Source organism: Cnephaeus nilssonii (genome assembly GCF_951640355.1).
Source record: "Cnephaeus nilssonii genome assembly, chromosome: 18".
NCBI classification, from domain to species: domain Eukaryota; kingdom Metazoa; phylum Chordata; class Mammalia; order Chiroptera; family Vespertilionidae; genus Cnephaeus; species Cnephaeus nilssonii.
Window position 1 is genome coordinate 31,192,530 of NC_137089.1, and position 27,030 is coordinate 31,219,559.

General features: G+C 44.3%; 1 protein-coding gene across 1 annotated transcript in view; it reads left to right on the plus strand.

The window, feature by feature from the left end:
• UBXN2B (UBX domain protein 2B) overlaps nucleotides 1-27,030 on the plus strand; it is a 64,496-nt gene that overhangs the window by 31,923 nt on the left and 5,543 nt on the right. The window lies entirely within an intron of this gene.

A 27,030-nucleotide genomic window follows, 5' to 3' on the forward strand; every position in this document is an offset into this window, starting at 1 on the left:
AGGCCCTGTTAATCTTTACGAAGATCAAGAAGCTTCTGATAGTAAAAAATAATCTGGAGTTACCTTTGACAAGTTAACATTAGGACATCAGTGTGTGGGAATTTGATTAATTATCATCTCCACCAGAGGGTGTGTGGGCCCTGGGAAAGGATGTCCATCATTAGCTTCTCCTTAGCAGGTTTAATAAAATAAAGGGAGAGGATAAAAGTTACTTATTCATATAAGAGCAAGGAATTACCCAGACATCAATATCAGTTAGCCCTGCTTTTTCCTGACCTCCTGCAGTGTAGATAAGGAACACTAGGCTAACTATAATTAGCATTTTCTTACAGAGAACAGACTGAGCACTGTCAGAGGGGAAGGCGATTGAGGGCTGGGTGAAATATGTGAAGGGATTAAGCAAAGGAAAAAAAAAATACTCTTAGACACAGATAACAGTATGGTGATTACCAGAGGGGCAGGGTTGGAGGAGGTAGAAGAGGGTAAAAGTGGGGGAGGTCGGGAGGGGACAAATTGTAATGGAATGAGACTTGGGGTGGTGAAAACAATAGACAGAGGATGTATTAGAATTGTATATGTGAAACCCGTATAATTTTATTAATGTCACCCAAATAAATTCAATTAAAAATAAATAAAACTAGCATTTTCAGAAATGTAATAATGTTTAATTGTAAAAGTATTGGTAGTGTCAATGTACTCTAGACCTTAGGGTTTTTTCAGTGTGATACTACCCATTAAACACTGCTCAGATGTTTATCACTTTGGTGTATCACTGATGATAATTCTCCCTGGGAAGTATTAAAATTGCCCCACTAGTGTTTCAACTCCTTCAGTTATGTGTTCTTCATTTGGATGCACTGCCACAGAATTACTCGTTAACTCTTCCCTCACCCCTTTTTTCTTTTCTTGGCTCAATTCTGATTACTCAGATTTCAATTCTTGGATCTTTCATATCTTTGCAGTCACCACTTCTCACCACAGTGATTCTGTTTCTATTTAGTTATAAGTTCAATTTATGAACAGTCACCCACCGCCCCTCATATGTGGCTCCTGTCCTAGACTACGTCGACACAGATGTCGAACTTGAACACTCTCTGTGGTTTCCTCCCCTACCCTGCCCTCCCAAAAAAGCAAAGCCCAGCAAAAACAAAACTTCACCCACAAGGCCTTCTTCCTTTCAGCCTCTGACTTTAATGCATAGGAAGAGAAAGAAATATTTCAGCAAAACAACAAAATACAACTATAATAGGACACTACACATTTCTATTTTCAAAAATCCTGCTGTTCAGCCCTAGAGAGTCGTCTTGACCTTTTTCTGCTGCTCCCCCAGGCTTATGCCGTACCAACTCCATGCTCCCTGCTTGGGGGTTAGTGCTTCCTAGAGTTCCAAATTCTTCCTATTACGTAGAGCCTCTTCTGACTCAAATCATAAACCTAGGCCCTGAGTCAAACCAACTGAGTTTTTCAATAGAAAAAGGTGGGGAGTTCATTCAATAGGATTTGCCTACCTTAGAAGTTGTAAATAGCATTTTCCCCATCCATTACATCCTGGTTTGGATTTTTAGTGACAGTGTGGCAATGGTATTGCAGTTGGTGTTTTTTTTTAATGTCATTTATTCTAGAGCTTATCTAGGACAGAACTACCTCATAAGGAGTAGGACACCCAAAAAGAAAAAGGCTTTGTGCAAGTGCAGTTTTGTTTCAATGTTCCAAACAGCTGTGGTGCTTTAAAAAAACAAAAAAGACCTTGATAAATACTGTTCAAGGTCTGCTCTTAACAGCAAATGGCCTTGATCTTGGCTATTGGGTCCAGAGCTGAGCAGGCTCTGCAGGGAACCTACTGGCACATGTTGACTTTGGAGGCTTTACAGCTCTTCAGTGAGAAAACGCTAGCCATTTCTAAGCTTTCTAATATGCACACAAACGCACACTTCATTTCTACTGATATCTCCTTGTCCTATTGATACAGTTATGAGTTAGACTACCTTTTTGTATAAATCTAAGTTTTGAAAAATATGCCATTTAAAGTAAACAGAGCAAAAGGTGGGAAATAAATTTAATTAACCCATCTCAGTATAACCAACTTTGATTTCTCCTGCTTTTATTTGAGATATATTTTTTAAAAGTCATAGAACTTAATGTGTGGCCAATATAACATGAACCAAGGTGAACTGGAGGCTGGAGTGTAGAGGAAGTTCTCGCTATCTGTCTTTGAGCTTCCGTTAACCAACCAACAAAAACAGCATGGCCCATCATATTACATGCTTGAACCAGTTTTTCAATTCAGTTTTAGTAGATTAAAATCATGGTAATGTGCCCTGGCAGGTGTGGCTCTGATGGTTGAGCGTCGTCACATGTACCAAAAGGTAGTTGGTTCTATTCCCCATCAGGGCACATGCCGGGGTTGTGGACTCAATCCCCAGTAGAGGCATGCAGGAGGCAGCTGATTGATGTTTCTAACATCCAAGTTTCTCTCCCTCCTCTCCCTTCTTTCCTCTCTCTCCAAAATTAGTAAAAACACATTAAAAAAAAATCATGGCAATGAGCTCCTCAGGTTACATGTTTGAAGTTTTTTATTTCTCAAATGTCTGTGTCTCCTATAGATTTCTCTAGGAGCAAGGTAGTATATAAATGCAGCATGGCTTAGGCGCAGGGGTGGGGAACATCTGGCCCATGGGCCATATAAAACCCACAAAATCATTTGGTCTGACTCTGCCAAGGCATCCGGGGTGAGTTAATTACAAATGCGTGATCAAATATAGCAGGCTAATTTTTAAGCTGAAAATTTTGTATGGACCTCGAATGTTATAAATATCCATATGGCCCTTGTCAGAAAAACGGTTCCCCAGCCCTGGTGGAGGAAAGAAAATGACTCTAACTTGGATCTTATTCCTTATGCCACCATTTAGCATCAGTGAGACCTTAGACAAGTCACTTCACCTCTGTAAAGTGTTATACAACAAAATAAATGATTATGTACCTCTCACCAATTGATTTAAGGCAATCCTTGCATGACTCTCCACTGACTGTGAAATAGGGATAATTTCTTTTAGTTCTAAAATTTGTTTACATCTTAAAAGGTATAGATAGTACTTTTTACAAAATTTGAAATGTGATGAAAAATAAAGTCACTATATTATTCTTAGAATCATCTCCCAAAACTCCTCTCAACATTTAATCATAATGATAATGTGCTGATTCGGAAGCCTACTTATTTCAACCAAAATAGGAACTCAATGTTGATGGGTCCTTGTGAAGATTCTTTCAATTTTGGAATGCTTTGAAGATTTCTGGAGGCTTGTGACCAGAATGCCAAGAGGTAAAACAAGTATAGATGCAGCATATTAGTCATTTATATTCTTAGTTAAGTATTACTTGAATTTTTCTTTGGATGAATTATCTACACGAATAAAAGAGAAAGATGCAAATTGACTGTACCTCTGCGATGCCCACCAGCCAATCAGGAATGTGTATGCAAATTAACCCAATGAAATGGTGGGTTAATTTGCATACATAGGCACAGAGCAAAGACTGAAGGCTCCACCCGAGGAAAGACTGAAGACTCGAAACTGAAGGCTCCGCTGCGGCTGGAGCCAAGCCTGAAGGCTGAAGGCTTGGCTCCGCTGCGGCCTGGGTGCCAGAGGAAAACCGGTGCCAGCAGCCAGGAGAAGGAAGGCCTGTTGCACGAATCTTCGTTCAACAGGCCTCTAGTCTATATAATAAAAGCCTAAGCGACCATTACGGTGGAATGACCAGAATAACCAGTTGCTATGATGCTCACTGACCACCAGGGCGCCGATGCTCAATGCAGGAGCTGCCCCCTGGTGGTCAGTGTGCTCCCCCAGGGGGAGCACCGCTCAGCCAGAAGCCAGGCTCACTACTGGTGAGCTCAGTGGTGGTGGCGGGAGCCTCTCCTGCCTCCGTGGCAGTGCTAAGGAACAATGAGCTAAGCAGTAAGGAGCAGCGAGCAGGCGGGCAGTAAGGAGCGAGGGGTCCTGGACTACAGGAGGGCACAGGCCAGGCTGAGGTATTCTTCCTCCCCACCCCCAGTGCACAAATTTTGTGCACCGGGCTTCTAGTCTGTCTTATATTTAGCTAAGGTTAACTCCATCTATACTTTTCTCCCCATTTTCCTCACTTTGTGAGAGATGTCTAAAATGTGTTTTTCTGTTTCAATTTTGATCTCTAGAGAAAATTCTTAGTCTCCAGAACTCAGTACTGTTTGAGCATATCCAAGCTCATAGCTGTACTTAACCCGTTGTACTCAGAAAGCAGAATTCTATGAGGTCAGGCTTTGGTAACCTAGCCTTTGTTGTTAATCCTCATGCAAGGATATTTTTACATTGATTTTTTAAAATTAAATCTTTATTGTTGAAACTATTACATATGTCCCTCCCCCTACCCCCATTGATTCCTTCTAGCCCACCTCCGTCCCCTGCCCCAGGCCTTCACCACCCTATTGTCTTTTTAGAGAGAGTGGAAGGGAGGGAGGGAGACAGAGACAGAAACATCTGCGTGAGAGAGACACATTGATTTGTTGCCTCCTGCATGCGCCCTGACTAGGGCCAGGGATGGAGCCTACAACTGAGGTACGTGACGTTGAGGGAATCAAAATGGGGATTAGTCCTCAGGCCAGTACTCTGTCCACTGAGCCAAACCAGTTAGGGCTAACCTAGCCTTTTATAATGCAGCATCATTCACAATCAAACAAGTCACAGAGTCCAGGCGGACTCAAGGGGAGGGGAAATCACACACACCTCCCCCCGCCCCAAAGAGAAGAGTATCTTTCACCTGTAGTCTGCCATAGTCTCATTTTCCAGAAACATCACTCTCATTTTTACCTAAAATGACATTTCAAAAAGCCAACATAGAGTCAGTCTAATAATGACATAGGCAGTGTTTGATCTAAGATACAGAAAGATTCTTGTTTTATTTTGGAATTAAGTGTACCCAAACATACTATGGAATGATGTTGCACAATGGTAATGTCTTATATAGGGGATCTATTTTTCTAATGATGTGCCTTCAGAAAGTACCCACTCCAGGTTAGGATAAGTCATGCATGGTTGGATAGGGAGAAAAATTAATCCTATCAAGAGTGATTAATATTTACATTCATATTCAAAAGTAATACTGAATGCTACAAATAATCTCTCAGGGTCTGGTAGTGGTGCTTTATCTGCATTAATAAATGACTAGTGCTTATTCTTATTTTCAACCTAGTCTCTTAACTAACATCTGAGGGCCATCTAATAGCAGTTAATCAACTGCATTGCCTGTAATGTTTAGGCTTTGCAGGTAAAATCAGCAAGCTCCAAAACAATCTGAACAGAACTGCTCCATCTTTTTAGAGCTGCAGGTTGCATAAACTTGCTTTGCCAGCTTTGAATGACGTCACTATCACGTGAACAGATGCCTGGTGGGAGCTTCCAGCAGGTGTGCCAGGAAGAGATGACGAGAGTGCAGATAGTCAGCACTTGGCAAGGCAGTTGGATGCTAGAACAGCCAGAGGCCATGGACCAATGTCCTCCAGCCTCAAGCAGGCCCTTCCAGTTACCCACATGTGCCTAAAATAGAATTATTTTCTATGTGTACCCTGATGGGGAAAATTTAAGAACACTCACCTGGCTAATAGCTATCATCAAAATTTTAAGTATCCAGGTTGGACGATCATCTATTCTAATAGCTAGACTAATTCATCAACAAATATATGTGTTTTCTAACAACAGCAAGGTTCCAAAACATTTTATCTAACCTGTTCATATTTTTTAATTGTGATAAAATGTGCATAACATAAAATTTCCTATCTTAACAATTTTTTAAAATTTATTGTTAAAGGTATTACAGATGTCCCCTTTTTTCCTCCATTGTTCCCTTCTAGCTCACACTCATCCCCACCCCACCCTGCCCTCTGCCCCAGGCCTTTACCACACTATTGTCTGTGTCCAGGGGTTATGCATATCTATACTAATAAAAGAGTAATACTCTAATTAGACTGGACATCTTCTGGATGTCCTTCCAGACAAAACCACAGTGGTAAGGGCCAAGGCACAGGTGGTTAGGGGCAATCAGGCCGGCATGGGGGAGCAGTTAGGGAGTGATCAGGCCAGCAGGGGAGGGCCTAAACCGGCAGTCGGACATTTTCCGAGGGGTCCTGGATTGGAGAGGGTGCAGGCTGGGCTGAGGGACCCCCCAGTATGAATTTCATGCACTGGGCCTCTAGTCCTATATAATAAAAACCTAATATGCAAATTGACTGAACAGCAGAACGACTGGCAGAATGACTGGTCACTATGATGTGCACTGACCACCAGGGGGCAGATGCCCAACACAGGAGCTGGCCCCTGGTGGTCAGTGTGCTCCCACAGCCAACCTCTCATGGCCGGCCAACCTCCCACGGTCCCTCTCCCTAGTTGTTCAGCCCCAATTGGCCCCGATCGGGACTGGGCGAGATGGCCCCAATCGTCCCCAATTGCCGGCCAGGCCCAGGGACCCCTCCTGTGCACGAATTCATGCACCAGGCCTCTAGTATGCATATAAGTTCTTTGCCATGCTAACCAGTTTTAAGTAACCAGTTCAACAGTGTTAAGTACATTCACATTGTGCAACCAATCTCCAGAACTCTCTTCATGTTACAAAATTGAAAGTCTGTACCTTTTAAACAACTTCCCATAATCTTGGCAACCACCAGTCTGTTTTCTGTCTCTATAAATTTGACTAAGTACCTCATTTTAGTGGAATTATACAGGATTTAGCATAATGTCCTTAAGGTTCATATATGTTATAATATGTGTCAAAATTTCCTACCTTTTAATGGCTGAATAATATTTCATTGCATGTATGTACCACATTTTGTTTAACCCACTGATGTTTTGTGGATGCTTTTATTATTTATGCAAACTTACTTGACCATCTGGAGCAAGTTCAGGATATGCAAAAGCCACTATATTATGATTCATTTTTATTTACTAGCCCTCTTAAATAAATGCCGCAGCTCATAAGTCAGCCACGATATTTGATTTATCTGCCTTGGCAATGTGTAATTGATGTCATATATTAACCTTTTGCACTTGGATGTCAAGTGTGACTCGACACGGTTAGCATCGGTAGCAGCTCGAGAAAAAAGCAAGCGAGTGCAAAGGGCTAAAAAGGGGCAAAATGATTAGAACTCTAGTCCAGGCCAAAGCACTTGAGTGCCTGTGACACTGAATGAAATACCTTTGATGGTTGGATTCAGTACAGGGTTAGATTAGTGAAGGCTCTAAGTTGCCAGGACTCAATTGGTATCTTATAGAATCTAAGGAGTGGAGGGAGGATTTATTAGAACCACACGAACAGCTGGATCTGTGAGCTCAAATGGCATCAGGACTTTCTCTCTCATATCTATTTGTCTCTCCTCGGTCAGCCTCAGCCTTCTCTCTATGCGTATAATACCTGCCCTATGTGATTCCATCTTCACTGTGGAGCAGTGGCTGCTGGGTTTCCTCTTTTCTGAATGGGAGTTTTTATTGCAATCATCCCCAAGCTTTATTTCACCATGTCCTCAGCGGGAAGGTAACATAAGCAGAACCTCTGCGTGATCTCAACTTCTTATGTGTCTTTAAATCATGCAGCTCTACACAAGATGCTCCTCGGCTTAAAATGGAGTTAGGTCCCAATAAACACATCGTAAGTTTAAAATATCATAAGTTGAATATTCATTTAATTAACCTACCAAACACCATGGCTTAGCCTAGCCTACCTTAATCATGCTCAGAGCACACATTAGCCTACAGTTGGGCAAAATCATCCAACATAACAGATACACTGTAGCAGGGGTGGGAACCTTTTTCTGCCAAGGGCCATTTGGATATTTATAACGTCATTCATGGGCCATACGAAATTATCAACTTAAAAAATTAGCCTTCTATATTTGGTCAAACAATTAACTCACCCCTAATGCCTTGGCAGAAAAAAGGGCCAGACCAAATGATTTTGAGAGTCTTAAAGGGCCCATGGGCCGGAGGCTGTTCCCTACCCCTGCTAGAGTGTGGGTTGGTTACTGTGTAATCACTTGGCTGACTGGGTGCTACAGAAACTGCCGATGTCCAACATCACCAGAGTGTACCTTACAGAATATTGACTATTGCTATCTTAGGTGAAAATCAAAATTCAAAATTTAAAGTAAGGTTCACACTGATTGCATATTACTTTCCCACCATCCGAAAGTCAAAAATCGTAAAGTGAACCATTGAAAGTGGGGGACCATCTGCACTGACTCCTTTGGTCCAACCTCCCTCCCCTGTCCTTCTTCCCCAATTGTTTTCACGGATGGCTTAGGACAGGGACAAAAGACTGCACTCCTCCCTCTCTTCCTGTATGTTTTGTCAGGCCAGCTGGTGTACTCCTCAGATCTTTCCTCAGAAAGAAGTCCTTCATTTAATCAATGGCTAGCGACTTGAGATGTAGCTTTTGGCTTTCCAACATCTTTAGCATATTAATGCTGGTCTTTAGGGATCTGGTCCTGCTGGGACTCCACACATTCAAAAATTAATAGTATGTCTTTAGCACAGGCCCAGCCTCTGAGAGAAAACTCCCATCCCGCAACCACTGTTACTAAACAGCTTCTGCTCTTCCTTTCACACCAACAATAGAAGGTGTTTAGGGCTTAGCATTGGGGCCTGCAGGGTTCAGATCATTACTTGGTCATGAGTTATTTAACTTCTCTAAGTCTCAGTTTCCTCTTCTGTAAAAAGAAAGCATAATACATATGTTATAAGATGATTATGAGGATTAAATGAGACAAAACATGAAAGCCCTCAGCACAGTGTCTAACACATAACAAGCATGCAATCAGTTCACTGTTATTATTAGTCTCAGTTCAAAATATTAAATGGGATTAGACACTCAAGGTTTCCATCTGATTTAATAAATCAAGAGGTCTAATCTATGAAAATCAGCAGAATTCCTGTGTCACTTGCCATCACAAAACTTCATTAATTACAATAACTTCTAGGTGATTTATATATACACTAGAGGCCTGGTGCATGAAATTCGTGCACAGGTGTGGTCCCTAGGCCTGGCCGGGGATCGAAGCGCGAGCATCTGGTGTGGAAGGGCAGGTCCCAGCTGACCTCTGGGCCCTCGGGCCACCGCGCACCCCCCTCCACCTGAGTCACTGGGCCCCCACCCAGCTCCCTCAGCGCCTGGGAGCCAGGTGATGGCCCCACCTCCCGCCACCACTGCTGGTCGCCATCTGCAGGGCAGTTGGCAGGGTAATTGGGCCCTGCTGGCACCCGCCTTGGCCTGGTGCCACCTGCTCACCTGCTCCACCATCCTACCACGGTCCCGCTCTTGTCAGGGCCCATCAGGGCCAGGAGCACCTCCACTGCCACCCACTGCCAGTGCCATATGGCCATTGCCCGCCATGTTCTGTGCAGCCCGCTGGTGGTCAGCGCACATCGTAGTGAGCGGTCGAACTTCTGGTCGTGGGGACAATTTGCATATTAGGCTTTTATTATATAGGTTTCTCCAGAACACATGGATTGATGGATGAAGTGAAGGTCTTGAAGTCTTTAAAATTCTCATACTGCAATGATTTGAAGAAGTCGTATTCTGGGAACTGTACCTCTGTGCCTTCTGTGATGATTGTCTTTAAGAAGCTGGAGGTGGGTCTCTGGCTTCTCCTCTTCCTACACTGTCCAGCTTCACAGGTAAATCATGAAGGCACGCTCCATGTTTTATTTGCTGGCAATTGCATGGTTTCCTGGCTGGGAGGGAGGCATAGCCGTACCCTAAAGTCAATAATGACTTGCAAAGATATATTTACTTTGGCTTTAGTTCTAGCAGAATTCTGTAACCTTGGGCAAAAATGGACAGTTCTCAAATATATTTTTTCTGAAGGGCAAAGTCAAGAGGTTCCCCACCCCCTATTTTCTCCTTAGGAAGAGAGTCAGGGAACCATCAGAAACAGGACAAAGCTTCTGCTTCTCAGTTTCTGAGAACTTAAACCTGAAAGACTTTGCACAGTGAGATTGTTGGTTCATCCAGTCCAGTGTTCCCTTCATCTGAGGCCTCTGCCATGAGAGGAACTCTGACTGTGCTCTGCTTGGGCAGCGATTTAGAGTTCTGCCATTCTTTCCTTTTTTTTTTTTTTTTTTTTTTAAGGAAAGATATCTCAATCATTTTTATTTTGATTTTTTAATGTTTTTATTGGTTAGAGAGAGAGAGAGAGAGAGAGAGAGAGAGAGATTGGTTGCCTCCCACGTACACCCGAACCAGGGATCAATTTGAAATCTGGGTATGTGCCCTAACCAGGAATCAAACTGGTGATCTTTTGGTGTACTGGATGATGCTCAACCAACTGCGTCACACTGGCTAGGGCAGTTCTGTCACTCTTGATGTTGTACCATTTCCTTTTTCCTTCAGTCCTAACTCTCCATGGATAATGCATTTAACAAACATATTGCCTACTATGTAAACTAGTACAGAAAGTTCTCATCTTTATCCCTATAACATTCTGCAATCTAAAGCATAAACACTTGTAATCATAACTAAAACTTCTACAAAGATTACTTAAATTATGCAGCATTTTAAAAATTCATTTACTCCTAACAGCTCCATGAGGTCAGCACTTTTTTTAAAGGTAAGGAAATCAAGGCACAGAGAAATCAAGATCATGAGGCTTGTAAGTGGATGAGCAGAGAAGTGAATGCTAGCATTTCAGTTCCAGAATCCAGACTCCTAGCCAGTGTGTTAGGCAGCCTCTAAGATGACCCGCTCTGATCCCTGCCTTCTGGTGCTCATGGCCTTGTGCAGGAGCTGAAACTTCTGACTTGCTTCTAACAACTCAAATACTGCAGGAGTATTGGGATATTACTTCTGAGATTAGGTTATAAAAAGACTGCATTTTGGACAGGTCCATTTTGGAAACTCCCTCTTGCTGTCTCCTGGATGACACCTGGGGGTAGCTAGTGGCCATGGTGTGAAGCAGCCCAGTGCAGATGCCCACACAACTTATCTTTTTTTAAAAAAAAAATAAAAATCTTTATTGTTTAGATTATTACAGGTGTTCCTCTTTTTTCCCCCCCATAGCTCCCTCCACCTGATTCCCCACCCAACCCCATGCCCTTACCCCCTGCCACTGTCTTCATCCATAGGTGTAAGATTTTTGTCTACTCTCTTCCTGCATCCCTCACACCCGCTTCCCCCTGAGAATTGTCAGTCAACTCCCTTTCTATGCCCCTGATTCTATTATATTCATCAGTCCATTCTGTTCATCATATTTTTTATTCACTTGATTTTTAGATTCACTTGTTGGTAGGTATGTATTTGTTGTCATTTTGTTGTTCATAATTTTTATCTTTACCTTTTCCTTCTTCTTCCTCTTCTTAAAGAATACCCTTCAGCATTTCATATAATCCTGGTTTGGTGGTGATGAACTCCTTTAGCTTTTTCTTGTCTGTGAAGCTCTTTATCTGACCTTCAATTCTGAATGATAGCTTTGCTGGGTAGAGTAATCTTGGTTGTAGGTTCTTGCTGTTCATCACTTTGAATATTTCTTGCCATTCCCTTCTGGCCTGCACAGTTTCTGTTGAGAAATCAGCTGACAGTCGTATGGGTACTCCCTTGTAGGTAACTAACTGTTTTTCTCTTGCTGCTTTCAAGATTCTCTCTTTGTCTTTTGCCCTTGGCATTTTAATTATGATGTGTCTTGGTGTGGTCCTCTTTGGATTCCTCTTGTTTGGGGTTCTCTGCGCTTCCTGGACTTGTAAGTCTATTTCTTTCACAGGTAGGGAAAGTTTTCTGTCATTATTTCTTCTAATAGGTTTTCAATATTTTGCTCTCTCTCTCCTTCTGGCACCCCAATAATTTGGATGTTACACTTAAAGTTGTCCCAGAGGCCCCTTACACTATCTTCATATTTTTGGATTCTTTTTTCTTTTTGTTTTTCTGGTTGGGTGTTATTTTATTTCCTCATATTTCAAATCTTTGGTTTGATTCTTGGGGTCCTTTGATCTACAGTTGAATTTCTGTATATTCTTTATTTCAGACAGTGTATGCTTAATTTCTGAGTGGTCCTTTTCCACTTTTTTTGACATTCTCATTAAGGTCCTTGAAGGTCTCACTAAGCTCCTTGGAGGTCTCATCAAGTTTCTCATTGGTTTTTAGAAGATTCTTGAGTAAACTTATAAATGTGGTTTTGAACTCTATGTCCAGTAGTTTGCTTTCTTCCATTTCTTTCATTCGTGACATGTTTCTTTATCTCCGCATTTTGCTGATTCCCTGTGTTGATGGAGTGGAAGAACTGCTGTGTTGGAGACACACTTATGGCGCAGGACTTGCTTCAGTGGGGCTTTGGTGCTCACTGAGTCTGCCTCTTGAATGTGTCACTTATGGATGTGAGTAGTTGAAATCTGGTGTCATCTCACACTGACCACTAGATACACTAGCTTCTGAATCTCCAATGGGGTGCGGGTCAGCTACTGTCTGAGGCCACCCAGCAGGAGCTACAGTGAGAACTACAGTTTTCTCCTCTTTGCTTGGGGTTTGGAGGGTTTGGAGCTGTCTGACCAGAGCTGCAGTTTGTTAGGTTAAGCTGCGATAGGGCAGGCCATTTATGTACAAAAGCCGCTGCGTGGAGCTTGGGTGGGTTTGTAGATTGTGCAGAGCGGGGTCTCAGGGAGTCACTAGGCTAGCGCATGGCAAACAGCGATGGCTGCCAGTCAGCCATCTCTGCGTCTCCGCGTTTCCAAGTCCCAGCATCCCGCACCCCAGCGCAGTAAAAAATGATTTCTGCTCGCACCTCTGCAAGAAAGCCACCCTCACTTTCCGACCCGATGGCAGACAGTCCAGCTTCTCCCTATAGGAGTTTGGGTCCCCAGCGTCTCCCCAGAAATTGGAGTTCAGAGTAATTGGGAGCTTGTCTCCCTTTGGGTTGAAAAAAGCAGCGCACCCAGTCCCCCGCCGCCAGACCGATTCGCGCGCCTCCGTACCTCAGCTTTTCAGTGCTTGTGCACGTCTCAATGCTCTTTTCTCTTTCCTTCTAGTTGTAGAACTTCCACTCAGCCAGCTTTCCCATGGTTCTGGGTGATAGACGTTCTGTCTTTTAGTTGTAGTTTTGAAATTGTTGTGTGAGACAGCAGTTTAGGTGTTTACCTACACCGCCACCTTGGTTCTCTCTCCACGCAACTGATCTTGAGTGCAGATTTCTAAGGTCTGCCAACAACCACAGAGTGTGCCTAAAAGCAGAGTCCTCAGCCCCAATATGGCCTTGAGATGACTGCAGCCCAGGAGAGACCTGGAGCCACAGGAACCCAGCTCAGTAGGTCTGGACTCCTGGCCCACAGAAACCACGAGTTAATGTTTTTCCTTTTAAGCCACTAACTTTTGGGATATTTTCTTTAAAAGCAACAGTACAACCACTAAACTATACTGCTAGGTTTTTACTTTATTTGTTTTAAACTATGCATTATATTACAATGAAAAATTACATTTCTTAAGAAGGCCTATAGTTCGTGAGGGCACTTCGCTGTTCGTGGTATGTATGCTGATTGCTTACTTCAAGCAGGTTCTTTATGTTCAAGCAGAATTATTTCTGTAACAATTATGGTTAATTTTTTGAAACTTATCAAAGACTTTGAAATTCTAAATCTATTTACTGCTTCTGTTATCTCTTTCCTCTCCAAAAGAAATCTATGTATCTTGCATACCTTACTAGAATTATGTGGACAACTTTTATCTAATGGGGAGCAATCATGTCCTATAGCATAGGCTCCATGGGCGTGGACAGTATGGAAGTATTAGCTATAATTACCCTCGCCTACCTTCCGTAGCTGGTCCTTTCACTATCTTTATTTCACTCTCTTTTTACTTTAATCTCTCTTCTTTATCTGTGTGTGAGTGTGTAAGTGCATGATTATTCTGTGTGTGTTATGTATGTATAGGAAATCCTTTTGTAGTCTTCTCACCTGGCACAAATTAACATGTTCTGACCAGAGTTTTTTCCCTAGATTCCTATAAAAATATAAAATTCTTTTCATCTGGGTTCATTCATTTTTTTTCAAATATTTATCAGTTTAGCTTAGAAATACTGAATTGCTATCAAATGATATTATCCATCTATTTGTACATTTTATGAATAAATTTGAGCGTGAGGACCTCTTAACATCTTCAATAAAAATAGAGGTCAAGGATGTATTTATTCTGAGTCATCATCCTTTCCTCCTAAAGTCTTTGCCCCATAATCATGAGAGGACCCATAGAATCCTCCTTTAAGGATTTGCCAGCACAATTTTGGACATTTAGAAAGGTCTCCCACCATGCATAACACTTAGTACTCTGTGGATTTTCCAATTGACATTTGTGTATAGGAGCGTGGCATTTACCTAGTGAGTTAACACCAGGCCATCAGCCCAACATCAACATCTTACTTTTTTGTGGCAAGTATATTTTATAGAGGAATTATATGTTACAGTTGTATTTATCTCTAAGTGTCCAGGGCTACTTAATCTTTTGCTGTTATTGCCCTCTTGTTTCTTCTCAAGAGTCCTTTGACTTGCATCATTTTTAGTTTTCCATCTAGTCTAAAGATTTTTCATTATTTGAAAATACTTTTTCCCTCTTGTTTTATATGAATGCAGTGTAGTGTGTGTGTGTGTGTGTGTGTGTGTGTGTGTGTGTGTGTGTGAAAAACATGCTACATTTGGGCAACCACATCAGGGTGTGTGTTTTTTGTTACATTCTTACTGATTAGCCTCACCACTGCCCTTAAATGACTTTAGATTCAAAGGCTACCTGACTTATAGAGACACACTGATGGGTACACCATTTCACCAGAGGTAACCAAGGTACCAAGGTGAATGCTTTGCAAACAACTATTGACTCTAGTTCTCCTGCCAAAATTTCAAACACCGTGAGACAGCATTGGAAGACATCCAATGCGAGTTTATAGCTTGGAGCACTGAGCACTAGGGTTGTTTTGCAGGATTCATATGGCACACAAGGGTTGATAAGGGCAAGACTTTTGAAAATAAGGCAAACAGTTTAAGAAAAACAACCCTGACGTTTTGTAGGTGAGCAGTCAGGTAGAAGGGGCAGCCATTGAATCCCTGAAACAGGGCTAGCCTCTAAAGTGCATTTGTCCTCAGACCTGGCTGCAGGGTCTTAGGAAGACATCCTCACCCTCTGTCACCACCTGCCACTTGAAATCCTCTAATACAGGATGATGTCTGTTTATTCTGCAATTAGAGTTTACATTTTGAATATCCACACCCCCCCCCCCCCGAAAAGGTATCATGTTATTTAAATCTGCCCTTCGGTATGTGAGGTATTGGAATTAGATCTTCCTGGGTTTCCAAATTGTTGAACTTGAATCTGAACTCCTTGTGGGCAGGGACTGGGTCTGTCATCTATATAAGTCACCGTGTACTGTGGCTGGTGCAGCCTGAGCACTCAGCAGCCCTTAACTCTTTTGTGAATGAAAGATGGACACTGTGCCCTAGCCTGTTTGGCTCAGTGGATATTGTTGGCCTGCGGACTGAAGGGTTGCAAGTTAGATTCCAGTCAAGGGGCACATCCCTCGGTTGCAGGCTCAATCCCTAGCCATGGTCAGGGTGCGTGCAGGAGGCAACCATTCGATGTGTTTCTCTCTGTGTGTCTCTCCCCCTCCCTTCCACTCTCTCTAAAAATCAATGGAAAAATATCCTCCTTGGATGAGGATTAAAAAAAGAAGAAAAGAAAGAAAGAAAGAAAGAAAGAAAGAAAGAAAGAAAGAAAGAAAGAAAGAAAGAAAGAAAGAAAGAAAGAAAGAAAGAGAGAGAGAGAAAGAAAGAAAGAAAGAAAGAAAGAAAGAAAGAAAGAAAGAAAGAAAGAAAGAAAGAAAGAAAGAAAGAAAGAAAGAAAGAAAGAAAGAAAGAAAGATGGATACTGTGAGATGAGGAAGGGGCCGCCAAAGATAAACCTCACTTCATAATTGTGCCTTGCCTTGCTCTGGAGTGTCAGACTAAAATGATGTTGGGTTAGTCCAGCAGTTCAGTGGGGGTGTCAGACTAAAATGATGTTGGGTTAGTCCAGCAGTTCAGTGGGGGTCATCCTGGATGCATGAATGCTTTAGGATCTGGGGAGTTACAGCCTTTACCTATTAGGTTCTAAGGGACCCACTGCCTACATGTAAATACAAGTACCAAAGGAGGCTGAGGTTTGCTCTGTGGTCCCTGCTTACTCAGTGGAAAACAGGAATGGGGTAGATATGTGTAGATATTTATGCTGTCTTTCTTATTCTTGGGTTAGAGTGAATAAGTGAGTAAGTTAACCACAAAGCAACAGGGTCAGGATTAGACCAAATCAAGTTGTTGCCTATGTTCTCATAGGAGAGCTAAGCACTGAGTGGGAGAAAGGGCTCTTAGCCTCTCTTTCCTAGTTTTGAGCAGATCAGTCAGGTTTAGGGTGCCCCTGAGGGCCTCACTCCTACCTCCTCCACAAACAATGGATCAAAGAATGCCAGAGATGGATTTTGGTAAATGCACTTGTCCTCACATTGTTGCATTTCAGTGTTTGGGGTTACTCTCATGGACTGGCTACAGTTTGACTTTGATTTTTATTCCAATGGAGCTGGAATACAACATGGAGAAGGAGGCTGAGAACTGGGACGCAAACCTTAGCTAAGCCACTTGTGAAGTTGTTCCAAAGTTTTGGAGAACGAGCTATGTAGTGGACCATTGGGGGTGAGTTAGCACATGGAACGTGATAGAATCTAAAAAAAAAGAAATCTTTATAAAAGTAAATGTCAAGGACAATCAGAAAAGAAATAGAGAAGGAAAGAATCATTTAGAAAGTGAGGCAATTTCAATATTAGAAAAAGGATGGGGTATGCTAACATTTCAGTGACAACATAATTCAGATTTATTATGTCTCATTGATGCAACATCCAGTGCGAGTCAGAAGGCCCTTCTGCTTGTCTCCAATATATGATCTGACGCCCTCATGGCAAGGGAAAAGGGAACTGGCATATTTTGAAGGAGGTTTTTAAAGGCAAGGTGGGAGCCCGGCCGGTGTGGCTAGGCTGATTGAGTGTCATCCAAGGCACCAGGTCACCAATTTGATTGCCAGTCAGGGCACAGGTTGCAGGCTCAGTCCCTGGTAGGGGGTGCGGGAGGCAGTCCATCGATGTTTCTATCTCTCCCTCTCCCTTTCTTTCTCTGAAATCAATAAAAACATATTAAAATAAGTAAAGGCCCACTGGGAGTGAATTCTAGCACTTGTGACCTCATCCTGTTAGCCAGAACCCAGTCATTTGGCTGCAACCTAACTGCAAAATAAGCCAGGACGCGTAGTTTTCCCAGGTTTCTAGAAAGAGGATGTAGAAATGGAATTCATTGAACCCATAGCATTGTCTCTACGTCAGTCCACTCTCTCATCTTCTCATTGACAGAACACATTCACCCCTTTCCAAGGGACACCCCCTAGGGGCCATGAGTCCCATATCCTGCAGAAAGTATGGGGGCTCCCTGGCATAGACTCCATCAAGTCAGGGCACCTGCTCTTGATCTGGAGATATATGAACTAAAAATTTACACACTCAGCTGATGAACCAGGGTGGAGTAGGGGTAGGATAAGGCAAGAAAATACTCCCGTTTAGAACATGAAAGACTGGGAGACACACAATGATCACTGGCCTGCCGCCATCTGAAATTCCCTTTGAGACATGGGGAAGACCTTCTGTAGGTTGGGGAAGCTCCTTGATTGGTCCTGGGTCACACTGTCTGGGAGGGAATCCCTTGACCATTGCTCTCTGCTTGCCATGTCTGAAATGGGCACTAGGAAGTGTGCCCTCACGGGGGGCTGCACAGCCATCTCAGCCAGCTTCCTGTTCAATACTTGTGAAAAAATAGGATAAAAGTGCGCTTCACAGAGCCTGTGCGTGATGGCATTGGGATTTAGGGCCCTCGGCCCTGGAAAAAGTAAAATTCATGGCAATGAAAATTGAGCCTCTTTAGTCACACCCCCCCCCCCCCCCCCCCCGCAACACACACACACAGAAGGCCAAGTTCCATACCCCACTCCACCCTCTACCCCAGGCGTCCTCAAACTACGGCTCGCGGGCCACATGCGGGTGTTTTTGCCATTTTGTTTTTTTACTTCAAAATAAGATATGTGCAGTGTGCATAGGAATTTGTTCATAGTTTTTTTTTAAACTATAGTCCGGCCCTCCAACGGTCTGAGGGACAGTGAACTGGCCCCCTGTTTAAAAAGTTTGAGGACCCCCGCCATGCAAAAGCTCCCAGTTCTCTTCTTCCCAACCATCGCTCTGTGCGCTCTGCCCCGTTCGCTTGGCTCATTGGCAGCACTGCAACCTCCTTGATGTTCTTGTTTCCTTTCACTTCTATAGACCAAATTGTGCCCAACCCCCAACTCCTGTGTTGAAACCCCAACACCTGGCACCTCAGAATGTGGTTATATTTGAGATAGGGACTTTAAAGAGGTAATTAAGCTTAAATGAAGTCATATGGTTCGGCCATGATCCTCGTTGACTGATTCATTATAAGAAGAGGGAGAGACATCAGGGACGTACATGCACAGAGGAGGACCATGTGAGAACGCATTGTGAAGATGGCTATCGGCAAGCTGAGGGAGGCCTGAGGAAACACCGGGCCTACCAACACCTTGATCTTGGACAGTAAATTTCTATGGTTGAAGTCACCCAGTCTGTGGTATTTAGCCCTAAAAAACTAATATTCGGATCTGTCCCATTTTCTCAAGTTCTTCTCTACATGCCATTAGCCTTCTCCCTGGCATCATCTCACCTTTACTGACACAGCTGTGAGAAAAGTAAATAGAATGAATAAGCTTTGAGGTACAATTAGAAATAACCTTCTGCTGCTTGTTTTTCTCAGCTGCAAAATAAGTAATTATTCATAACTTGGAGACTCTAGGATTCTAAGCCATGTCCTTTGAAAGTACCAAGATAACTCCAGAATCTTTATGTTCCATCTCCCATCTCTTTCAAGGTGAATTATTTCTTAGTTGATTTAAAATATTTATATTCCAATTGCATTTACCTTCTCTTTTCTTTCTCATTGCAAAATTATTAAAAACAGAATGACCATATGATCTTATGGATTAAATTAGCTTTTGTTTGTTTCTCTGGACATTTAAATCCCACTTATATAATGTAGTTTCTTAAGTAAAATATGTTCTGGGTTCTAAATATTTTATTCACAAGAGAATCTTTGGAACATCCTACCTTATAATAGAGAAACATGCAAATTGACCGCACCTCCGCTACGCCCACGATTGGGCCGCAGGGAGGCTGGGGGGCGGGACTCCGGGTGGCCCGCCCAGCCGCTCCCCAGGGGCCCTGGGGAGATCATCAACCCAGGGGGGCGTGGCCGGGTCCCTCCAGCCTCTCCTGGGGGTCCCTGGGGAGATCGGCAACCCAGGGGGCATGGCCGGGTCCCTCCAGCCTCTCCTGGGGGTCCCTGGGGAGATCGGCAACCCGGGGGGCATGGCCGGGTCCCTCCAGCCTCTCCTGGGGGTCCCTGGGGAGATCAGCAACCGGGGGGGGGCGTGGCCGGGCCCGCTCAGCCGCTCCCAGAGGTCCCTGGGGAGATCGGCACCCCGGGGAGGTGACGCGGGACTTGCCCAGCCACTCCCAGGGTCCCTGGGAACATTGCAGGCATGTGGTTGCTGAGACCCAGACCAGGCCTCTGGCCACAGATTCATAGCTTTACGGAGACCTAGGGCAGGGATCTGCCTCATCTGCAGAGAGACAGAGGTTCTGCAGTGCCCCCAAGACGTGGGTGGGCCCAGCCAGGGATCAAGGGGCATGGAAGGACTCCTGGCAGAGGGGCAAGGACCCTCACCCCTGAGGCGGGGGTTGAGGGGTGGTGCCACCTCAGTGGAGGGGTGCTGCACTGCAGGGTACTGGACTGACTGATGTGATTCAGAGAAGCTCCCAGTGCTAATGGGCCTCGCTCAGGCGGCCTTCACACTTCAGAGGCAGTGACTCCTGCTCCTGCCTTGACCCAAAAGCAAGCTCGCTACACCCTGCCCCATGGCAGAGCATGCCTAGGCAGTGAGTGGGAAGCCTTCCACCTGCTTCAGAGAAAGGGGGGCAGTAAAGAATGGGGGGAGAGGAAAGAATGTGGAGCATCCGCAATGAAGAGGTGCTTGAGAAAGAGGCTCGGAAGCCTGACTGGAAGGTTTGTTCTGTTTGCTGGGCGGCTGCCCCTTAGGAAGCGCAAAGAGCACGGCTCTGAGGGCTCCCTGTGTGCTGAGTCAAGTTCCACAGCCAACTGGAATTGGCCTCAGTTTCCTGGTCTGTAAAATGGATTAAGCATGTCCCAGTGCCTTCACTGAGCTTTGATGGCCAATTGAGATACTATATAAAGAAAATGAGGGAAGAAGTGAGAAAGAAAAGGAAGGACAAGCAACACAAAAGGAAGACTGAAAGGAACCTGTAAACCCATTGTCACTTAAATAGGGAATATAGTCAATAGTGTTGTAATGATGGTATGATGCCAGGTGGGTACTAGAAATATCGGGGAACACTTTGTAAAGTATATGATTGTCTAACCACTATTCTGTAACTAATATAAAACCTGAAACCAATACAAAATAATGTTGAATGTAAAGAAATGAAAATTGGAGTGAAATTTTTATAAATTTCAAAGTTTAAATAAAAGCTGTAAAGGAAGGAAGGGGAGAATAAAAATAGTGTTTTTCATTTTACTACTTCATTAAAAATACAGTTGTCTTTATATGGTGCTTTTATACTTTTCTAAGTCATTATCTCATTTTAATTTTCGGGCAACTTAAAGACAAGATAAGTATTCCCTCCACTATTCAAAGAAAGGAAATCTTGGTGTCTGGTCCTAATGATTCAATCGTCAAGCCCTTTTTGTAAAGCAGGGTTAGTAAAATTTTCTGTGCAGGGTCATATCTATACTAATAAAAGCCTTGGGGGTGATCAGGCCAGCAGGGGAGGGTATTTGGGGGCAATCAGGCCAGCAAGGGAGCAGTTAGGGGGCAATTAGGCAGGTAGGTGAGCGGTTAGGAGCCAGTGGTCCCGGATTGTGAGAGGGATGTCCAACTGCAGGTTTAGGCACGATTCCACAGGGATTGGGCCTAAACCTGCAGTTGGATATCCCCCGAGGGGTCCCATATTAGAAAGGGTGCAAGCTGGGCTGACAGACACCCTCCCCGGTGCACGAATTTCGTGCACCGGGCCTCTAGTCTATACATATAAAAGCCTAATGTGCTAAGTGTCCGACCATTGAGTCGAATATTTGACCAGTCACTGTGATGCGCACTGACCACCAGGGGGCAGATGCTCCAACCAGTAGGTTAGTTTGCTGCTGGGGTCTGGCCGATCAGGACTGGGTGAGACGATCCTGACTGGGCAAGACTGGCTGGACACGCCCTGGGGCCAACCTCCTGTGGTCCCTCCCTGGCCTCTAAAATATTTCTTCTAATTAATTTCCTTTCAATGTGCATGAATCCGTGCACAGGGCCTCTAGTATTACTTATAAATTGGGACTTTCTAAACATGGTAGAATTGAAAGAAGTCATAAATCTTGATTCTATTTGGCAGTCAGCTTTAGTTATTATGAGACAAGTAGCTTGACCTAATTATAATAGGAGCAGAAATCTAAGAGGTGGCTGACATCACAGCTCCATCCTCTAGCCCTAGAAAACTGTGTTATGAATGGGTGACTTCATCATGCCACAAGCCAAGGCTTCATTATAACCAAAAATAGGCCTAGACCCTCAGCAGGCTGAACATTTCTGAACCTTTACTTCGTAACAACATAGAGTTTAAATATAGGGTATTCAGTAAATTAATTGTCTGAATTAATTGTCTGACTGAACGGAAGGACAAAGAGTTCTGTCTGAAGCTTGCTTATCCTTGGCTCCACTTCCTGTGTCTGACACTATCCACCTCTCTGAGATCTCTCAGCAGTTTGCTCAGCTGTGCTCAGAGCTGAGACCCTCTGCACCTCCACTTTATTTTAGCAAATAGTAAACCGCCCTATCACGCAATGTGGGCCTGGGTTCAGGCTAGCTGTGTTCTCAATTCTGAGTGTAACTCTTTCTCAATATTTTAATAGCGTGGGAGATCAATAGAGAGAAGCAAAAAGGTTTGCTAGCAAAGCAGCCAAATAAAACATTGACAACTTGTTGGAGCTTGGACTAAGAAAAACAGAGACCCCAGAGTGCAAAACGCCTCCACACAGATCACTGATTTACTTCATTGTTGTCTTCAGGCGTCTGAACTCCTACTCTGTGTAAGACACCGATTAGGAGCTTTGGTGGGCCATAGCGTTGACTTAAACCACCAGCAGTCTGCTTTTGGAGCTGCAATCCCCTGGAATCGCTCCAGGAAAGTGATGAAGTAAAAGCACTTCCAGCCAAATTTCTGAGAAACTGACTGCTGACTCTGCTTGACTGTCATGTTTTCATGGCCAAAGCACACCCAGGGACACCTGCACTCACGCCTCCAATTACTCAGGTATCTCCAGGACAGCCAGCCCTTGGCAGACACACTGTGTTACTTGGAGTGCTGAGTGCCTCGGTGCGCGCTTTCACCAGGTTCCCTGGAACTTCTCCTTAACCACACTCACCAGCACACACTCTCTCACATGCACCGGGCCCTCTTGGGACTCCTGTTGCAGGAGATGCGCTCTCCAGGGCCCACGTGGCTCACAGTCGTGTGGGGCTCCACACATGAACTAATGGACTTGAATTAGCTTGGATGTTGAACTACATCTGGCTGCAACATGGGACAGAAACTCTGGACACTGGCCTTGCTTTTGACTTTGCTAAACTCCCAGCTGCCCCTCTTTCAGGATTGGCTTGGGGTAAAGGGGACTTGGGAACACAAAAAAATGTAACTTCATGCAAAGAAAGCCTTTCTCTACATCCCATCCTCGCGTGGGGGCTTCTAAAAAAATGTCTATTTCAGTGGTAACACAAGAACCACATTCCTGCTCCTGTCTGGGAAATCTGGCCCATTAATTCCTCCTGCAACATAACCTTATAGATAAAGATATGGACTTCGTGGAATGTGTGAAACCTAATGCCCCTGGCTTGGAAGATGGAAGTTCTTAATGTTAAATGTACCCCAGTTAATTCAGTGGTTATAGTATTTGCCATGCAAACAGGAAGTTTCTAGAGCCAGGCCTGTCCTGGAACTTGCTGTGCAACCTTTCTAACACAATCATTTCTCTTTCACTAAATGTCAGTTTCTAATTCAAATGAGGGCTTAGACTAGATGACTTTGAGTGACCTATGATCCTCTATGTAGCCTCAGTGCTGCAGGGTAACTTGATGTCACTCTACATCCAAGTGTCTGAATTGGTGTCAGCCAAGGTGGTGTGGGGAAGGGGCTGGTGAGGATGGTATTGGTGTTCCGTTATCTGTTAATGAGACCAATCCAAATGAGCCATAATCCCAACATCTCAAAAACATCGAACACTGCCCTAGCTGGTTTGGCTCAGGGGATAGAGCGTCGGACTGCGGACTGAAGGGTCCCAGCTTTGATTCCAGTCAAGGGCACATGCTCAGGTTGTGGGCTAAATCCCCAATTGGGGCATGCAAGCCAATCAATGATTCTCTCTCATCATTGATGTTTCTATCTCTCCCTCCCACTTCCTTCCTCTCTGACATCAATAAAAATATATTTAAAAAAAAAAAGCATTGAACACTGATCCTAGAAGAACAAGGCTTATTAATTCCTCAGTTAACAAGTCCAAATTATTGGTGAGTTAGAGGAATATCTTCCTGTGTGTGTGCGGGGGTGGGTTATAGTTTAACATTGCAATATTGTATTTGATGATGCGTTCGCTCCTCACCGGCTCACAGTCCTTGCAAGGTGGGAGTCCTCAGCTTCTTGGCAACCGGGAGTGGCTGAGCGTGGCAGCTATGGTGTCCTCGCCCTCTGGCCAGATGACGCTCCAGGCAGTGGAGACTACAGGACAGAAATGACGTCATGGATTTTTATGTCATTGGCGGGAGTCAAGACAGTGTGTCACTTGGACTTGCTACAGAGTGAAGAATGCTGGCTCTGGAATCAGAACAGCCTGGATCCCAATACTCCCAGCTCTGCCACTTGCCAACACTGTAACCTTAGGTCAGTGACTGACTTAACCTTTCTGGCGTTCCCTCTCTCCCCTCAGTAATACGGGATAATAGTGACAGGCACCACAAAGAACTCATGAGGATCAAATGAGATGACACATGCGAAACATTTAAGCCTGGGCCTGGATCACAGTAAGCCTGAGTAAATTTAGCCATATATACATATATATCTGTGAGGCCTATTTGATCTTACGACAGGTTATTACAATTTTTTCTTAATTTTAAGGCCTGGTTTCAAATGGAGATCCCTTGCCTAAATAAAATAGTTCAGCCTTCAGTAAAGTTCTAAGTTAAGGTTGTTTACAAGAAAATCATGTATTGTACTTTTTTAATGTCATCTTTCACGTGTGTTTTTAAAAGGTGAAAAACAGATCTCACGCACTAGTGCATTTTTTAAGTTGATAAAATTATAGCACTAAATAGGCTTTGAGATTGCTATACCATGGGGGTTGGCAAACATTTCCTGTCAAGGACCAGATAATAAATATTTTTAAAAAATATATTTTATTGATTTTAGAGAGGAAGGGAGAAGGAGAGAGAGATAGAAACATCAATTGATTGGCTGCCTCCTGCACGCCCCCTACTGGGGATGGAGCCCACAACCCAGGCATGTGCCCTTCCCTGGAATCAGACCTGGAACCCTTCAGTCCGCAGGCTGACGCTCTATCCATTGAGCCAAACCAACCAGGGCCAGATAGTAAATATTTTAAAAATCTTTGCAACCTAATGGTCTCCATTGCTATTGCATTGCAAGAACAGCCCTAGACAAAAGTACAAACAAATGGGTGAGCTTGTGTCCCCACAAAACTTCACTTCTGAACGTGGAAATCTGAATTTCATAGTATTTTCATATGTCAAGACATATTCTTCTTTTGATACCCCCCCCTAACAATTTAAAAATGTAAAAACTATATTTGGCTTTCCATCTACACAAAAACAGGTGGGAGGGGCACCCTTGGCCCATAGTTCTATCACTGGCCAACCCCTAGTCCACAAGAACAAATATATGCAAAGATGGCCCTGGCCAGTGTGGCTCAGTTGGTTGGAAGTTGTCCTGTGCACTGAAAGGTTGCCTGTTCTATTCCCATTTGGGGCACATGCCTGGGTTTCAGACTCAGTTCCCAGTAGGTGGCATAGGAGAGGCAGCTGATCCATGTTTCGCTCTCACGGTGATCTCTCTCTCTCTCTCTCTCTCTCTCTCTCTCTCTCTTTCTCTCTCTCTCCCTGCTTTCCTCTCTCTCTAAAAATAAAAAAATATTAAAAAAAAAAGATATGTAATGATGTATGGACGCCTCCAGAAATTTAGTTCCAAACCATCCTATATAATAAAAGAGTAATATGCAAATCGACCAAACGGCAGAATGACCAGTAGGCAGGGGGTGGGGCCGGCGAGCAGGCTGTGCCAGGCCAGCCAAGGCGCGTGCCAGCATGCAGAGGGAGGGAACGGCAATGGGGGGCCAGGGGCCAGCGGCAACGGCGGGGTGATGGGGGTGGCACCATCCCCTGATTGCCTGTCCCGTCACCTACCGCAGAGAGAGGCTGGGCAGCAGCAGCAGGGTGATGGGGGCGGTGCCGTCCCCTGATCGGCCAGCCTGGTTGCCTTCCTCAGAGGGAGGCCAGACTGTGGCTTAGGCCCACTCCCCATGGACTCCCAGACTGTGAGAGGGCACAGGTCAGACCAGACTGAGGGACCCCCCCCCCCCCCCCGTGCACGAATTTTTGTGCACTGGGCCTCTAGTTTACTATAAAACAGAATTTTGTTACTCTTAAACCACATCTAAGTGAGTTTAATTTGCTTGATGTGAAAACCTGTGTAAGCGATAATTCCATTGTAATATGAAATACCAAGGTTACAAACCTTTAATGAATTTTATGAGGTACAATGGGGATTTTTGAGTGAGTGACTATTTTGCTTTTTCTAAGAGATGACTAATGAACCAAATTGTTGCAGTTTGTCGGAGGTGAATGTTTTAAACATTCTGAATATTTAACCATTTAAGAGCAGGGCCAGTCCTTTCCTCGGTGGCAGTCAGCTATTGCAGGCCCTTCACGCCTTCAGCTCCTCCTCCACCCCAGCCTGTAGCACCCCAATCCTCCTGTGCTGCGGTGTGGGGGTGGGTGGGGGTGGGGAAGGCTGCTCAAGCCCAGACTGAGCTTTGGGTACAGGACCGAGTGACCAGGACCCACCCAGCTTCACCCACCATCACATGCCTTCACCCATCGGTCCTCCACCCCAAGGCATAGTGACCCCCTTCTGAGGCTTGGAGTCCTGAGCCCTCACTCAAGTACCCTCAAGCACAGGGCTGAGTGTCATGACTCAAAGAAATATACTGAAATCCAGGGACCTGAGGCAGGCACGTGGGTGTGGCGGTGGTGGGACATTAAACAGAGACAGAAAGACACGAGCAAGGAGAACCATGATGTGCTAGCTCCAAGGACTGGAGACTCCAGAGCCATCTTCACCCTCTGCACGGGTGAAGACAGACTGGGCTTTTCTCTGCGTGGCCCACAGGCCAGATCTTGTCTCCATAGGGGAAGAAATAAGGAGGCAGGCCAGGTAGAAGGAGGATTTTCTGCAAGTCATTATAGGAGAGAAACTTTCTCAAATGCATCCTTTCCTTTTTGCCACTGAGAGTGGGCCCTCCAAGATTTGACCTTGCTTGCAGGCACAAAATCAGTGTGACTAATGTTATGCATTTTGCCAATTGAGAAGACACTGAAAGGCCCTACTGCAATGCTTGTTTTTTGTTTTTGTTTTTCATTTTAAAATCCTCACCCAAAGATATTTGTGTGTTTTTTTTATTGATTTTAGAGAGCAAAGAAGAGAGAGAAATATCAATCAGTTGCCTCCCATATGCGCCCCCCAACCAGGGATCGAACACACAACCTAGGTATGTGCCATGATGGGGAATC